An 18767-nucleotide genomic window follows, 5' to 3' on the forward strand; every position below is an offset into this window, starting at 1 on the left:
ACTTAGGGAAAGGACCCCATGGGTCCTTGGAGAGGCTCTGTCATTTTAACAGAGGTTTTATGGTCTCTAGTTCCTTCTCAGTGTTTCTGGAGACTCTGGTTCCATGTGTGCCTTCTTGTTAGACTCCAGTAACCAGAAACGATCCTGGTGAATTTAGTATGTTTCTGAGTGCTTCAGGTGAATCAAAACTCAGTCTCCAGGGTCACATTGGAGCATCCTTTCCCACTAGGAGACCTTCAGGCCTGCTTGGGTCTCTTCCTGCAACAATTAAGTGAAATTGTAAAGGGCAGATAGTGCTGTAGGAATATAAATTACCATGAATGGAAGAAATCAGACATCCTCCAGGCCTTGCAGGATATGTGTGGTATATTTAAAATAAAAGCAAGAAGTTAGGCATGCAAAAAAAAAAAAAATGGCGGGGCGCCTGGGTGGCTCAGATGGTTAGGCATCTGCCTTCGGCTCGGGTCATGATCCCAGGGTCCTGGGATCGAGTCCCGCATCGGGCTCCCTGCTCCACGGGGAGCCTGCTTCTCCCTCTGCTTCTGCCTCTCTCTCTCTCTCTCTGACTTTCATGAATAAATAAATAAAACATTTAAAAAAAATTTTTTTAAAAATGGCTCAGAGGAAAGAAAAAAAATTATCTTGTTTGTGAAATATGACACCTGGCTCTCTTCTTATTGGTAATATCATCTATTTCAACAAATTAAATACTCCCTGCTCTCCTTCCTACCCCCACGGCCAAGGCATCACTGAATCTTATAAGTATCACCTAAATATCTCTTGCATCAGACCATTTATTTTCATCTCCACCTTTTCTCCTGCTCCCATCCTGGTCCAAAGCCCCAGCATCTCTTGTCTGAACTACAACTTTGTTTCCTAACTGATCTCTGACCTCCACTCTTGTCTGATTCTGTCCAACTTCCATGCAGTAGGTAAGTGCAAGTTTTCCTTATCCAAATCTGATCACATCTGCTTCTTTTCTTCAACCTCTTAGTACCTTCCTCTTGTTTTCAGATAAAACCCAAAACCTTTGTTCATAAAAATACATGATCCATAAACAGTTGCTTGGTCTAGCTCTTGATTATCTTTTCAGCCCCATGTTATTCTACCTTTCCTCCTCCACTAGTGAATTCTAGCCACCCTGTTCCTCTTTCACTCAAATATACCAAAACCCCTTTCACTCAAATATACCAAAGCCCCCCATAAGAAGATCCACCAAAGCTCTTCTCTAGGCCCAGAATAGTGTCTCTGTAGCCTCTAACCACACCGCACCTCTTCGCTTTTTTATCTGGTTAACTTCATTCAAAGGTTGGACATGCATACTTTCTCTCTTTCACTTCCTCTTTCTCTCTTATTTCTTTATATTTCTTTATTTTTTTTGCTTCTTTTTAGAGAGAATGTTGTCAATAAGGTATCAGCTCTTCAATATTTTTGACACTTGCTTTGGGGTACAACGAGTGTTCCATTTTTAGATATGTTCCAAGTGTGCTTGAAAAATGTGTATTCTTTAATCATTAAGTGTAGTATTGGTAAACATTTATTGACAGGTTTATAAATTATATTACTAAATAACACCAATATTTAATTTAGCTTTACCTATTACTAAAAAAAATGTCTGTTAAAATCTTCCACTGTGAACATTGATCGTTCCATTTCTTTTTGTGATTTTCTCTTTTTCTTTATTTTTTTGAGTCTGTGTTGTTAGATGCATAGGAATTGAGTATTTCCTTATAAAATTTTCCTTTTAGCATTGTGTATTGCTCTTCTAGGTCTCTTATGTTTTTTTGAAAATGATAATGCTTTTTCTTTAAAGCCATCTTCATTTGAAGTTTTTCATTTAAAAGTGCTCTATCTTCTTTATGATTGTTTTTAAGATTGACCTTTACCTCTGGTATTTTGGAGTTTTACTATAAGTCTAGGTATGGATTACTAGTTGTTTGCCTTCAAAAGAATTATTTTGCTTCCTTAACCTGAGGATTAATTTCTTTGGTTAAATTGGAAATCTTTCATTCTTATCTTCAAAAATTACCTTTCTCATTCTCTATTCTCCCTTTTTTCAGAAACACTACTACTGGATACTAGACTTTCTTGTTCTGTCCTACACATATCTTAATTTCTTTTTTTTTTTAATAATTTCCATTCCTTTATCTCTCTGAACTGCCTTCTGTTAAACTGTCACATCTATTAACCATTACTTTCATAAGTTTGTCTGATACTCTGCTTAACCTATTTACTAAGCTTTTCATTCCATAGACTTTGCTTTTTTTTAAATTTTAGTATGTTATGTTAGTCACCATACAATACATCATTAGTTTTTGATGTAGTGTTCCACGATCCATTGTTTTCGCATAACACCCAGTGCTCCATGCAATACGTGCCCTCCTTAACACCCATCACCGGGCTAACCCATCCCCCCTCCCCCTTCCCCTCTAAAACCCTGTTTGTTTCTCAGAGTCCATAGTCTCTCATGGTTCATCTCTCCCTCCAATTTCCCTCCCTTCATTTTTCCCTTCCTTCTCCTAATGGACTTCGCTTTTTTAAAAAATTTTTTTTATTTCTAGAGGTCTCATTTGGTTTTTTGCTTATAGTGCCTCATTAGGCTTTTGATTTTTTGATTTTTTTTTTCTGTACTTAACCATTTTAAACATGCTTATTTGAGGGGTGCTTGGGTGGCTCAGTTGGTTAAGCATCTGCTTTCAGCTCAGGTTATGATCTCGGGGTCCTGGGATCTGGTTCCTACTCAACAGGGGGTCTGCTCCTCCCTCCTCCCCTTCCTTCTGCTCCTGCTCCCTCTCTTTCTCTCAAATAAATAAATAAAATCTTTAAACAAATAAATAAACATGCTTTTTTGATACTCCCCTGTGATTGTTTCATGTTATCTGAAGTTCATGAGATTCTAGTCTTGCTACTGAGTTGGCTTTGTAATTATTTCTATCAGAATATAGCTCTTCCTCTGAAATATTCTTCATGAACTTCTTGTGGAATTATATCTTGAGAAGAGTTTTATATTACTTCTTCTAGGACCTACCTTGGATATTACTGTCCAAGGATCAATTTTTATGTTACATTTTTAATTCAAGATTTATCAGACCATGAGTGTATATCATAACTAGGCAAACATAAACAATGTTTCTTGTTGTCTATGTAAGTCAATGGGCAACTTTTTTCCGGTCTATTCCTCCATGAAGGGTACAGTTCTTTGAGGATCTTGGCTTTGTGTGGGGAATTTAAGTGCTGACTCTGCCTCACCCTGACCCATGAACTGTAGACATAAAAACTGATGTCCCTAGACTAAAAATCCTGTGGTTCTCACCAGCGTGCTCATTCCCAATGCAGCTGCTGTGTAACTACACTTGCTAGTCATGCTGGTATCCTAGTATTCAATATTCTCTGCCTGTCTAGCACTTTACAATTTCTCTTTCTTTATTTGAATTCAGCTGATACATGTATATATATTATATATATATATGAATGTTTATTATCTATGCTGCATCCACATATTGTGAAAATGAAGAAAATCATTGTGAACTGATATAGAATTATTTCCAGAATATGTTGTTGAATAAAAGAACAAGGTACAAAAGAAAACACATATTATGCTATGTTTTATGCAAGAAAGAAGAAAAAAATTGAAATGCATAAATAAATCTGTGTATGTCCTTGCAGACAGTTATTTTTGCAGAAGAAACATAGGAAGGCTAATTCAGATTCTAATTAAAAGTGGTTTTAACTATGGGGTTAGGTAGCCACATGGAGGAAGGGTTAGGGATTGTAGTAAGATATCGCCAGTATATGTTTTTATATATTTTTGACCTTCAAAATTTGAAAGTGTTTTACATGTTCAAAAATTACAGTAATTAAGATACTTCTAGTGAATTAAAAAAGATATAAAATTTAATATATATAGAAACAAATGGAGCTATGTTCAACTGATAATGTAATCACGCAGATAAAATAATTAACTTTTATAATTTTTACACACAATAATCTAATTGTATACCCTTAATGAGTTACAGTCTAAGGTTAAAAGGAACTGCAGAGAAATTTTGAAGTTTAGTTACAAAGTTCTTTTTTCATAATAGTATTGGTGTGGTAAATCTGAAACAATATTTCATGTATTATATGACAAAACAAATGAGTACATATATTGATGTTGTTAGAGAAATCAGCATTCTGGGGCGCCTGAGTGGCTCAGTCAGTTAAGTGTCCAATTCTTGATTTCAGCTCAGGTCATGATCTCAGGGTTGTGAGATGGAGCTCTGCATTGGGTTCCTCACTGCGCTTGAGATTCCCTCTCTCCCTCTGCACCACCCCACCTTGTGGGCCCCTGCGCTCTTGGGAACTCTCTCTTAAAAAAGAAAAATCAGCATTCTGACTGTAGGAGAAAAAGATATGACTGTGGAATGGAGAAAAATAAGAAAGAATCCTATAAAGCTGCATCTGAAATTATCAGTATGAACTCATGATTTATAACTCTTAATTCTGAGCTCTATCCATTGAAAGGGCCCAAGTAGTGACATCAATAGTAACGAGTATACTAATTGTCGAGACCTTGCTTTCCAAATGCCTTACCCCCACTGTTCTCTGCTTGTATGGATATAGCTAAAGTTGAAAAAATATACACCAAAGAGTCTGCAGTGATAATGGAGTAGGGAGGGTGGGCAGTGAGGAGACTGGAAAAAGGAAGTGAACATCTTTACATAGATTAACTTGTTACCAGGACAAAGCATTACTTGTACAATTAAAAAATTCTAATACAATGAATAAAAACAATATACACAACATGAAAAGAGAACCACATATGTGTCTTTTAAGCAAGAAAGCAAAATAAACCTTGCTCTATTTTTTATTTAAAATTTACATTAGTACTAAGGAAGGCACTTGTTGTAATGAGTCCTGGGTGTTGCATGTAAGTGATGAATCACTAAATTCTACTCCTGAAACTAATATTACACTGTGTGTTAACTAATTGGAATTTAAATAAAAAAAAAAAAAACCTTGAAACAAAATAAATAAATAAAATAAAATAATTTTTTTATGAAATGTATTTCAAATTAAAATTTGGAATATGCTTAATGAGTTGTTCCATGCCATTCAAAGACAGAAAGGCAATTTCCTCTACTTGCCTCTCTGAAGTCATAAATAACCTTATGGTGTGTATCTCTACATGTAATTTTCTCCATCATACAAATATCTAGAATTTATTGTTGTATGGTGTCTGATTGGGGTCCAGTTTTATTTTCTTCTATATCACTGGCACCATTTCTTTTTATTTAAAAAAAAAATTTATTTTGAGAGAGAGTGTGTGTGCAAGTGGGGGGGAAGGGGCAGAGGGAGAGAATCTCAGGCAGACTCCCTGCTGAGTGTGGAGCTCAATGTGGGGTTCAGTCTCACCACCCTGAGATCATGACCTGAGCCGAAATCAAGGGTTGATGCTTAACCGACTGAGCCACCTAGGCACCCTTAGTGGGCATCATTTCTTAATTTTTTTCTTTAAATATATTTTTTAATAAATCAATTCCTGAACCTTTTTTCCCATGAGCAGCCCAGCTCGCTGGACAGAAAGCTCTCTGATGTTCCGCTAGCTGCCTATTCAGTGCATGGGTATTGTTGACGCTGATACTCATATATTGGCTGGGAATAGTGTACCTGAGGATAGCTAGACTCCAGTGTGACCCAAACCAAATTTTCTACTTCCATCTGATGGGTTAGAGAGAGGCACTAAAGTGGTATATATTTTTTATGGCTCATTGTTTTAGGCTAGAAACATGAACAGGTACTTCCTATATTCATTTTCTATTGCTAACAGATTTGCACAAACTTAAAGACTTAAAACAACACACATCTATTACCTCATAGTTTCTATAGGCCAGGAGTCTGGGTGCAGCCTAGCTGGGTCTTCTGCAAGCAGCAATTGAAATGTTGGCTGGGGCCCAGTCTCAATCAAGGCTTGCTGGGGAAGGATCCGCTTCCTTGCTCCTGATTTTGTTGGCAGCATTCAGTGCATTCAGTTCCTCGTGGTTGTAGGAAGGAGAGCTTCAGTTTTTTGCTGGTCATTGACCGGAGGTCACTCTCAACTTCTAGATGCCACCCACAGTTCTCTGTCATGTAGCCCTCTCCAAAGGCAGTTCACAATATGGCAGCTTGCTTCTTCAGAGCCACCAAAGGAGAAAATCTATTAGAATAAATCTGTTAGTAAATGGGATGAGAGTGGCAACCCCTCACTTTTGGCATATTCTGTTCATTAAAATCAAGTCAGAGGTGCTGCCCATACTGAAAGAGAGAGGATTATACAAACCTAGGAACATCAGGAACTGGGAATCACAGAGGGTGGGGATAGCCATCTTACAAAGTCTGTCTGCCATACCTCCTATATTATAAGGATTGATTTATTTGTGTGCTTACTTATTTGGGATCCTATAACTGTATTATTTTGCATAGTAAGTGGTTAAGAGGTTAACTCATGTCTGGGTTCAATTCTCAGCTTCAATACCTCTAACTTTGTATGATCTCAAGTCATTTTCATAACCTTTGTGTTGCAACTTCATCATTAAAATCAATATAGTAAGAGTGTCTCCCTCATAGAGTTGCTGTAAGGATTAAATAATACTAATAATTTTAAAGCACTTAGAATAGTGCCTGTCACATATTAAGTGCTCATAAAACTTAATGAATAGAAAACATAAATATATAATAGGAAACCTTTAAAGGTAATTCGAAAATAAATGTAAATAAATAAAGTTCGAATGAGTTCTTCCCATCCTGGAAATGGTGTTATAAATGCATATATAACAGACTCCACTTTGAACCCACTGTATGAGCTACCATGCAGACTATGGAATTCTGACAATAATCCCATTCATGAAGTAGAATAGACATTCATTTACATAAAATCACAGAATTCTAAAGCTAGAAGAACGCTTCTGAACCATTTTTCCCAACCTCTCCTGTTTTACAGATAAAGAATCAGAAATCCGGAGAGATTAAATGTTCTGCCAGAGGTTACATGGCTCCAGACTATTGGAAGAAATAGAAGGAATCTCCCCTGGAGCTCAAAGTAGGGAGCCAGGAGACAAAACACCGTCATACTTTATCCTGCCTACAGTAAAACAACCTATATACAATTCAGTACTATCATTATGTACCAGTATGTTCCTGCAAGCATCTTACCAATTTGGGGTTAGCCATTTTAGGTACGCTTATGCCTGACTTCTATATTAGATTTTAAAAATCCTCTTTAGAAAACCCAGAAAAGAAGTTGTGTTAAGTTGGTAGGTATGAGACATATTTACTGGGGATAATCCCCATAAAAAAGAATAATTAAATACTACTTAATCATAGTGGGATGATAGATAACACGCTAATATTATGTGAGTCCAATGGGCATTGTCAGATGATTGGAGTCCCCATTTAGGGTCCTACTTAATTATACTTTCTATCATGGCAGAGGCTTTGGTGCCTTTTGTTAATCAGTATCACTCTAAACCACTGTGGGACATTCAGCCAATCAGACCGCTCAATTACTGTGGTTGAATGGTCCTGACCTCATGAATATGAATAGAAGATGTACACAATAGAGCGGTACTTTTAATGACAATGAAGCTGCCATGAGGGATGAAAGAAAGTATGGGTTTAAAAAAATAATTAAAATTGCAATGAGAAAAATCATAATTAGCTGTGAGGATTACGTATATTTGTTAAAATGTTTCTCACTTGCCTTTTGGACAAAGAGCCGGAGTGAGTCATTTTATACTTCATTTCCTCTCGATCTGGATGTCCCAATTGCTGACAGCTGGATCTATCTTGCATTTAAATAATATAAAGATCCATGTAAATATTTGGAAAACAGAAGCAGAAGGATGAGAGTTCACACAGGTTCTTAAACCAAGTGTCATGAGGTTTAACTGCAGATATAAAACTTGAGTGGTGCCCGATCGTTCGTCACAGTTGAAAGACAGTGCAACCTGACGATGTCAGTCAAACCCTTGGACACCAAACAACATTGTGAAGGAAGAGACCATAGAAAATGTGTAACATTTGGTTGCTTCGTCCTCTCATTCCACTTTCGCTCCTTCTACAAAGTGCTATGCTTTTGTTTACCAAGAGGAAAAAAAAAAAATTGGAGCAAAATGACATAAAATCATTTGAGAAAGGTAAAACAAAAGGAATACAGGTCATAAATGAAGGCATGGATGAAGTCAACGTGCAAACGTACACACCATGACATTTTACATAGAGGGGTTGGTTGGTATGATCTGAATTCATTTGAGGAGGTCCAGAAGTTATAGGGGCTGCATAAGAAAAGCAAAGGCTTCACAGAGACATTCACTAATGATTCTGAAAATGATCTTCCTTAACCGAGGCATCCATCCCCGCCAGTTTGTCTTCTAGCAATCTCTCCCTGATTGTTGCCCTTGTACAGTGGAAACATAGGGCATCCTAGAGCGAACTTGCACATCTTGAAAAAGCTGCAGGGCTTCGTGAAGCAGGTGCAAGTCAGACAGAATACCTGATTGGAGCACAAGTCTGTGGCAAATGAGGATCTGGCAGTTAGGTTAGTTAACTAAATAAGGGAAAATGGACGAGGAAGACCCCATTGGTAGAGACTTCAAAAGAGAAAGATTTGAATATCAAAGGATTAAGAAAGCCCCTTGGGAAAATCAATGAAGCTCTTGAATATTTCTGCAGAAATGACCTTCTATATCTTACTATGAAAGTCAAATGTGAAAGATGTCTTACAAAGCTGTTATATAATTTCATCAGAAAAGAGTGCCAAATCAACACAAGACTTGTTTTCTGTTTGATAAATTAGTGCCTTGGTTCTAAGTATGCTAAATACTTGAGAAAATAAACGTTTAATTTTAATTTCATTTTTTGAGATAAAATTCCTATCCATCCTCTTGACCCCTGACATTCTTCCATCCCCCACTGCTCCTTAGTCACCATGATCATTTACTAGAAAATTTTGGTCTTTGATCTAAAAGGTTCTTTTTTAGTATTAATTATTGCTAATCATAAGCGCATATATGTGCTTGTATGAGTGGAGCCCTATTTTCCAATAGCAGAATCCAGGAGCAAAACACAATCAGATGTATGATTCATAGTATGCCTGAGATTAAAAACAAAAACAAAAAAATGAAAACAGAACAGTCGTGCAGTTTTGAAAAGTCCCATTTATTCCTGCTACCAAGCCTGGACCACACAAGCAGGACACATGAAATGTAAAAAAGAAAAAAAAGAAATAAACAAAAAAACAAACAAAAATCATGTTCTTGCAACAAGCACAACTATGATTTCCATGGGGTTGTGTTTTTATTGTAGCTCATAATATAAGTTAATGGTTCCTCATCAGAGCCTAATTATTAGACAAGCAAGTTGTGTACGAGACTAATGTGTTTTGGCCTAAATGACCAACCTTTAGATAATCTCGTTTAATCCAAGAATGGATTTTAGAGTTGCAAAGCAGTATTTCCCAGAATGGGTTCCAGGAACACTAGTTCTAAAAGCTTCTCTAGAACATAATGGGGATGGGGGAAATGGGGCATAATCAAACAAGTTTGAAAAAGAATGAATGGTATTAGAGATTCTCAGTGCACGTGAGTGGCTGGGAGTTTGGGTAAATCGGTATAGCATGGTATCCAGAGCCCAAGTGCCTGGGCTTTAAACTGGCTTTTCTACTTCCTAGCCATGTGCCTCCTTAGAACAAGCTATTAACAACTTATAACAGGTACTAACATGCTGAGAAGAAGCTGTTTGAAAATTTCTAAACTGTAGATTCTAAATAGATGTGCCTATCACAAGCACTTGTAAGACTTTTTCAAAAAGAAAATACCCCTCTTCCACCCCAAACTGAGATCTGATTCAGTGATGTGCAATGGGCATAATTATTTGAATTTTAGAAAATTTCCTAGGTGAGCCTGAAATGGTTCTTAACCACTATTGGGAGCAGTGTTTTTTGTTTTTTTGTTTTTTTTTAAGATTTTATTTATTAATTTGACAGAGAGAGACACAGCGAGAGAGGAAACACAAGCAGCGGGGGAGTGGCAGAGGGAGAAGCAGGCTTCCCGCTGAGCATGGAGCCTGATGCGGGACCCAATCCCAGGACACTGGGATCATGACCTGAGCCGATGGCAGACGCTTAACGACTGAGCCACCCAGGTGCCCCGGGAGCAGTGGTTTTTAAGGTGCTTCCGCATCAGCATTACCCAGAACTTGTTAGAAATGCAAATTTTGGGTCCATGCTCCAGAACCCTGGTTAGAAACTCTGTTGTGGGGACTGGCAATCTCCTCTGAGTGATTTGGTTTAAGAACCACTGATAAGGGGGAAGGAGTAGAACTGACTGCCCTTCAATCCTTTTTCCATATGCGGAACTTCTCTCTGCTGATTTCAGAAGGATGTGATACATTTCAGGTAGATTTCAGTGAGTCCTGATAGTATTTCCCTGAAAAGAAGAACAGTTTTTCCATCTTGCCAATTAAGTTCAGAGCCAGTGGTTTTAGAAACCTGCTGAGCCGGGATCAAAATTAGCATCGTATCTACAAGGATCTGCATCTAAACAGAAGGCCACCTGAGGTGGTTTTGTACCCTGTCAGCTTAGCCAAACTGGAACCCTGTATCCAAGACCCCCTTTCCTGGTATGGCTGTGGGTTTGGGCAGACCACAAGAAAAACCTGCATAAGGCTGGAAAATAGACGTGAATGGCAGCCATCTCTCTGAAGGTCCAGGGAGGGTGTCAGGTGCTGTTGAAACCCTTGCACATTGTGACATATGTTGGCAGAGGCCAGCAACTGTGGGATTAGCTATAGAGACGATGCCTCCCTGAATCTCCTCCTCAGCTCCTCCAGGCCTGGGCCAGATGGTGGGTGCAGCTCCTTGGTAAAAGTCTCAAGCTTCTTCTAACAGGTCATCCACATTACCTGGCTTTAAGACGTAGGTCCCGGTTTATTTCCATTCTCTGCTTTACATTCACTCCTTTTCCTAATTGCCTGCCCCGCTGACCTGTGGTGACCTGTGTCCCTCCCAGCTCAATGTAGAGGCAGTTGCCATTCATATACTCCTTGAGCAGCCGCTTCATGCTTGCTGGTCAGCCTCTTGTCCTTGATCCCCCAGCAGCCCCATTCCAGACTTGCCACAGGAAATCACTTTTGTGCAGAAATGTGTTCTGTATGTGCATTGGTGTGTATTTTCTTTTACAGAAGGTCTACCCAACTCTAAGCAAAGAATTTCTGTATCCTAAAAAAAGTTGCCACGAGATTAGCTATCTATAAACTTCCGCTCAAGATAGAAAGTTTTCTAAATCACTTTTGTGCAGATATGTGTTCTGTATGTGCATTGGTGTGTATTTTCTTTTATAGAAGTTCTACCCAACTCTAAGCAAAGAATTTCTGTATCCTAAAAAAAGTTGCCACGAGATTAGCTATCTATAAACTTCCCCTCAAGATAGAAAGTTTTCTAAACTAGAGCAAGAGGAATAAACAGCTTTTGGCCTTATTGGTGGAATTCTTAGTAACAACGGAGCTATGGTGGCTGTTTACAATATGCCAGGACTTATGCTAAATGCTTTGCACGGATCATGACTTAATCCCACAATGCTATCAGACTGGCACACCCATTCCCCTCATTTTACCGGTATAGAAATCAAGGCTCAGGAAGGTTCCAAAGCGGACCAGTCTCTGAGTATTTTAAGGATGTTTTTGTTAGGTCCCAACCAGATGAGAAGAGTTCTCATTCACACAGTAAACCACACTGCCTCACCTCCACGTTCATTAAATAAACTTACCGTGATTTGTCCATTCTTAGATATTTTGTCCTTATTATGATAGTAAACTATTTATTGGAAGAAAACTGGACAATTCAGGTAAGTGTAAAGAAGTACATAAAATCACCCAGAGTCCCATCAATTAGGTAATTTCTGCAAAAATGACTTCTTACTACTTCTACTTCCTATAAAAATAAAATCCATTTTTATAGGTTTTCTGTTCCTATCACTTCTCATTTTAAATACATGTCTGTTTCTATTAAACATAAGATGATTTCAGTTTAAGTTTTATGTAAGAACAGACTCTTTGGTGTGAATAGAATCGCCTAGCATTTGAAATGAACTCATTTTATTAATGGTTAACATGCCAAGAGAAGAGCTTAAGACATAGCCCAAAAGTGGTGGTGGTGGAATTTAATGGTCTCTGATCAGTTTTTACTTGCATTCTGGAAAAAAAAAAATTATACTCTTTTATTGAGATGCCACAAAGTCCCTGGGGCCAAGATTTACAGTTGTTAATATGCCCTTCAGTAATGCTAAATTCAAGTATGAAAGGCTTATGAGGCTCCCTCTGACATAAAACTCCGTGGGCTCCTGGGCTCACCGTCATAAATGGCTCCTTTATGGGAGGAACTAACCAACAGGTCAGAGAATGGCAACCGTGGGCAAGAAAAGACATTTTCTTGGCACTTCTTTGTGTTTTCAAGTGATATAAAGACAAGTGGGTTCTAAGGGTATAGATCATCATTCATTGTGAGTTTCCACCTCTTAATATATAATCTTGAGAATGATGAACTCTGCAGTGTCATCGTGGCACGGAGCAATTATCTAATAGAAAAGTGAGAGTCATTCTGTGCTTTTTGAGTAGCACTCACCGGGGCAATTAATTAAATGAGTGCAAATGCCTTCGAGTGAGAGATTCAGGTCCAAGCCCGGCTGTCTCATGATATCAGACTATAAGAAGCTAAAAAATTAAAGGACACCAGGAGAAGTAAAAGGGAGGCAATTTTAAAGAAAATACAGAGTTCAGTCTACGGCCATACCACCCTGAACGCGCCCGATCTCGTCTGATCTCGGAAGCTAAGCAGGGTCGGGCCTGGTTAGTACTTGGATGGGAGAAAATACAGAGTTCAGTCCACTTATATGAGGCATCTACAATTGTCAGACTCATAGAAGCAGAGAATACAATGATGGTTGCCAGGAGACATGAGGAGGGGGAAACGAGGAGTTGTTCAATGGGTATAAAGTTACAGTTACACAAGATGGGTAAGTTCTAGAGATGTGCTCTCCAACAGAAAGCCTATAGTTAACAATATAGCAGTGTGCACTTAGAAACTTAAGAGGATAGATTTTAGGTGAAGTGTCCTTACCACACACACACACACCCACAGCAAGAGGACACAATAAAAATTGGGGGGGGGGGATGGTTATTGTGGTGATGGAATCACAGGTGTAGGCATATGTCCAAACTTATCAAAATGTATACATTAAATATATGAAACTTTTTGTATATTAAGTATACCCCGGGGCGCCTGGGTGGCTCAGTTGGTTAAGCGACTGCCTTCGGCTCAGGTCATGATCCTGGAGTCCCGGGATCGAGTCCCGCATCGGGCTCCCTGCTCGGCAGGGAGTCTGCTTCTCCCTCTGACCTTCCTCCCTCTCATGCTCTCTGTCTCTCATTCTCTCTCTCAAATAAATAAATAAAATCTTAAAAAAAAAAAAAGTATACCCCAATAAAGTTGAAAACAACACAAAGAATTCTAATTCTATTCTCTGCACCCAAAGACAAGAGTCATGTTAAGTCCATATTGGTTTGGCCAGTTTGAATCCTTGAGGCCTCTTTCCTCGCTATTGCATAGCTACTTACTCTACTGAACATCTCTCCATTCAAACGTACTTGGTCTGTCAAGTAAGTATATACAGTCTGTATAGAGTTAACCCTTGAGCAACACAGGGGTTGGGGTGCCGACCCCTGCACAGTCAATAATCTGCCGCAAGCTTTGACTCCCTGTAATCTTAACTACTACTAATGGCCTACTATTGACTGGAAGCCTTACCAATAACATAAACAGTCAATTAACATGTATGTTGTATGTTATATGTATTATGTCTGGCATTCTTACAACAAAGTAAACCAGAGGAAAGAAAATGTTATTTAAACAATCATAAGGAAGAGATAATACACTTACAGTATGGTACTGTATTTATTGAAAAAAGTCTGTGTGTAAGTGGACCCACACAGTTCAAACCTGAGTTGTTCAAGGGTCAACTGGTCTTCTGAAAATGGGAATATCGTGCACTTTATATACTATCACTTTACTGATTTTGATTTCATGACACCGAAAGAGAGAACTATTTTTTAGAGGTACTTAGCTTTTAGTTAGCATAAGTCTTCTGTTTATGGGAAGTTCAGCTTTGGCTATGATATTTGATACTATAACAGGGAATTAATTTAGAGAATCCAACATATACATAATCTTCATCAAACCAAGAAGAAGGAAGAGCAAACTCATTATTAAAAGAATTGAAAGAGGGAGAGGGGAAAGATGGTGGAGGAGTAGGGGACCCTATTTCAACTGGTCCCTGGAATTGAGCTGGATAACTACCAGACCACTCTGAGCACCCACGAAACCAGCCTGAGATGTAAGAAGATCTGGATCTCTACAAACAGAATATTGCAGGCAGTTGGTTTTGAGGTACGAAGCGGAGAGCCGTGATTCTGCGGGCAGATATCGGAGGATAAACGGCAGCGGGAGGCTGCCTGGACATGGGGATCCTACACCGACGGTGAGTGACAGCCTCGTGCGCTGGGGACGGGCACAGACTCGCAGACCGGTAGCGTTGGGAAAGGACTTTAGGGCAGCCCCCGGGGTGGAGGACCAGACCGGTGGGGTTGCGCGCACGTGAACCACAGCCTCCAAGATGGAAACCTGGTGCGCCAGGGTCCAGCCGGTGAACTGCAACCCCCGGGGATGGAAACCCCGAGTGGTGGAGCCGCGCGCGTGCGCGCGAATTGGCAGCGGCTGGCAGTTTTAGAAGCACAAAGGGCAGAGACGTGCCCCGACCTGGAGGCAGGACTGGGGGCACTGCGGAGGGGCGCACAACCCAGGATGCTGCAGTTTATAGCAGCACGGACAGAAACGGGTACCGTGTGGCCTGGGGAGCTCACTGAAGAACAGACTGAGGTCTCTCTGCTCTGAGGCAGAGGGTTGGAAACGGTCTCTTCTGCTCTGACTCGCGGAAGAGATGTGGAAAGCCGCCAGGGAAAGGCACCAGAGAACAAAAGCCCCAAAGACTGATTCCCACTGAGCCCATCCCCCGCCACAGGGGCACAGGGCAACTTCGCCCAAACAGGATTGCCTGAGTAACAGCCTGGCAGGCCCCTCCCCAGAAAACAGGCTGGAAAAACAAGAGGCCAGCAACCCTAAGGTCCCAAGAAAACAGGTGCATCTTGCTTGGGTTCTGGTCAATAAGTTGGACTCTATACATTCCCTCAAACACCCATCAACAGAATGACTAGGAGGAGGAGCCCCCAAAACAGAAAAGACTCAGAGATTATGACTTATGCTGCAGATTTACAAATGGATGCAGACATAACCAAGATGTCAGAGATGGAATTCAGGCTAGCAATTGTGAAGACAATGGCTAGAATGGAGAAATCAATTAATGGCAACATAGAGTCTCTAAGGACAGAAATAAAAGGTGAATTGGCAGAACTTAAAAATGCTATCAATGAGATCCAATCCAATCTAGATAATCTAACAGCTAGGGTAACTGAGACAGAAGAGAGAATAAGCGACCTGGAAGACAGTATAATAGATAAAAAGGGAAAAGAGGAGGCCAGGGAAAAACAACTCAGAACCCATGAAAATAGAATCAGAGAAATAAGTGACACCATGAGGCATTCCAATGTCAGAATAATTGGAATCCCGGAGGGAGTGGAGAGAGAGAGGGCTAGAAGATGTATTTGAGCAAATCGTAGCTGAGAACCTCCCTAATCTGGGGAATGAAACAAACATTCGAGTCCTAGAGGCAGAGAGGACCCCTCCTAAGATCAAGGAAAACAGGCCAACACCCCGGCATGTAACAGTAAAACTTGCAAATCTTAGAACCAAGGAAACCATCTTAAGGGCAGTTAGGGGGAAGAGATTCCTTACGTACAGAGGGCGAAACATCAGAATGACGTCAGACCTATCCACAGAGACCTGGCAAGCCAGAAAGGCCTGGCAAGACATATTCAGGGTACTAAATGAGAAGAACATGCAGCCAAGAATACTTTATCAGGCAAGGCTTTCATTTAGAATGGATGGAGAGATGCAGAGCTTCCACGACCAGCAGAAGTTGAAAGAATATGTGACCACTAAGCCGGCCCTGCAAGAAATATTAAGGGGGCCTTCTATAAAAGGAGAAAGACCCCAAGAGTGATCTACAACAGAAATTTACAGGGACAATCTATAAAAACAACGTCTTCACAGGGAACATGATGACAATTAATTCATATCTTTCAATAATCACTCTCAACGTGAATGGCCTAAACACTCCCATAAAATGGCACAGGGTTGCAGATTGGATAAAAAGACAGGACCCATCCATATGCTGTCTACAAGAGACTCATTTTGAACCTAAAGATACATCCAGACTGAAAGTGAAGGGATAGAGATCTATCTTCCATGCCAGCGGACCTCAAAAGAAAGCTGGGGTAGCAATTCTTATATCAGACAAATTAGATTTTAAACTAAAGTCTGTAATAAGAGACACAGAAGGACACTATATCATTCTTAAAGGGTCTATCCAACAAGAAGATCTAACAATTGTAAATATCTATGCCCCCAACATGGGAGCAGCCATCTACATAAGCCAACTGTTAACCAAAATAAAGAGTCATATTGATAACAATACGTTAATTGTAGGAGACCTCAATACTCCACTCTCAGCAATGGACAGATCATCTAAGCAGAAAATCAACAAGGAAACAAGAGCTTTGAATGATACATTGGACCAGATGGACCTCATAGATATTTACAGAACATTCCACCCTAAAACAACAGAATACTCATTCTTCTCGAGCACACATGGAACTTTCTCCAGAATAGACCATATACTGGGTCACAAATCAGGTCTCAACCGATACCAAAAGATTGAGATTATTCCCTGCATATTCTCAGACCACAGTGCTCTAAAACTGGAACTCAATCACAAGAAAAAATTTGGCAGAAATTCAAACACTTGGAAGCTAAAGACCACTCTGCTCAAGAATGTTTGGGTCAACCAAGAAATCAAAGAACTTAAACAATTCATGGAAATCAATGAGAATGAAAACACATCAGTCCAAAACCTATGGGATACTGCAAAGGCGGTCCTAAGGGGAAAATACATAGCCATCCAAGCCTCACTCAAAAAAATAGAAAAATCTCGAATTCACCAACTAACTCTACACCTTAAAGAACGAGAGAAAAAGCAACAAATGACGCCTAAGCCAGAACATTAGAAGAGAAATAATTAAAATTAGAGCAGAAATCAATGAATTAGAAACCAGAAACACAGTAGATCAGATCAACGAAACTAGAAGTTGGTTCTTTGAAAGAATTAATAAGATCGATAAACCACTGGCCAGACTTATCCAAAAGAAGAAAGGACCCAAATTAATAAAATTATGAATGAAAGGAGAGAGATCACGACTAACACCAAGGAAATAGAAACAATTATTAGAAATTATTATCAACAACTATATGCCAATAAACTGAGCAATCTGGATGAAATGGAGGCCTTCCTGGAAACCTATAGGCTGCCAAGACTGAAACAGGAAGAAATTGACAACCTGAATAGGCCAATAACCAGTAACGAGATTGAAGCAGTGATCAAAAACCTCCCAAAAAACAAGAGTCCAGGGCCTGATGGATTCCCTGGGGAATTCTACCAAACATTCAAAGAAGAAATAATACCTATTCTACTGAAGCTGTTTCAAAAAATAGAAACAGAAGGAAAACTTCCAAACTCATTCTATGAGGCCAGCATTACCTTAATCCCCAAACCAGGCAAAGACCCCATCAAAAAGGAGAATTTCAGACCAATATCCCTGATGAATATGGATTCCAAAATCCTCAAAAAAATCCTAGCTAATAGGATCCAACAATACATTAAAAGGATCATCCACCACGACCAAGTGGGATTTATCTCCGGGATGCAAGGGTGGTTCAACATTCACAAATCAATCAATGTGATAGAACACATTAATAAGAGGAGGGAGAAGAACCATATGGTCCTCTCAATTGATGCAGAAAAAGCATTTGACAAAATACAACATCCTTTCCTGATTAAAACTCTCCAGAATAGGGATAGAGGGAACATTCCTCAAGTTCATAAAATCCATCTGTGAAAAACCCACAGCGAATATCATCCTCAATGGGGAAAAGCTGAGAGCCTTTCCCTTAAGATCAGGAACACGTCAAGGGTGCCCACTCTCACCACTGTTGTTCAACATAGTACTAGAAGTCCTAGCAACAGCAATCAGACAACAAAAAGAAATAAAAGGTATTCAAATTGGCAAAGAAGAAGTCAAACTCTCTCTTTTCACAGACGACATGATACTTTATGTGGAAAACCCAAAAGACTCCACCCCAAATTACTAGAACTCATCCAGCAATTCAGTAATGTGGCAGGATACAAAATCAATGCACAGAAATCAGTTGCTTTCTTATACACTAACAACGCAACTGTAGAAAGAGAAATTAAAGAAACGATTCCATTTACAATAGCACCAAAAACCATAAGATATCTTGGAATAAACCTAACCAAAGAGGTAAAGGATCTATACTCTGGGAACTACAAAACACTCATGAAAGAAACTGAGGAAGACACAAAAAGATGGAAAAATATTCCATGCTCATGGATCGGAAGAATAAACATTGTTAAAATGTCTATGCTACCCAGAGCAATCTATACCTTCAATGCCATCCCGGTCAAAATTCCAATGACATTTTTCAAAGTGCTGGAACAAACAATCCTAAA

The sequence above is a fragment of the Mirounga leonina genome, unplaced genomic scaffold (assembly GCF_011800145.1).
Source record: "Mirounga leonina isolate KUSES-001 unplaced genomic scaffold, KU_Mleo_1.0 Mir_151, whole genome shotgun sequence".
NCBI classification, from domain to species: Eukaryota; Metazoa; Chordata; class Mammalia; order Carnivora; family Phocidae; genus Mirounga; species Mirounga leonina.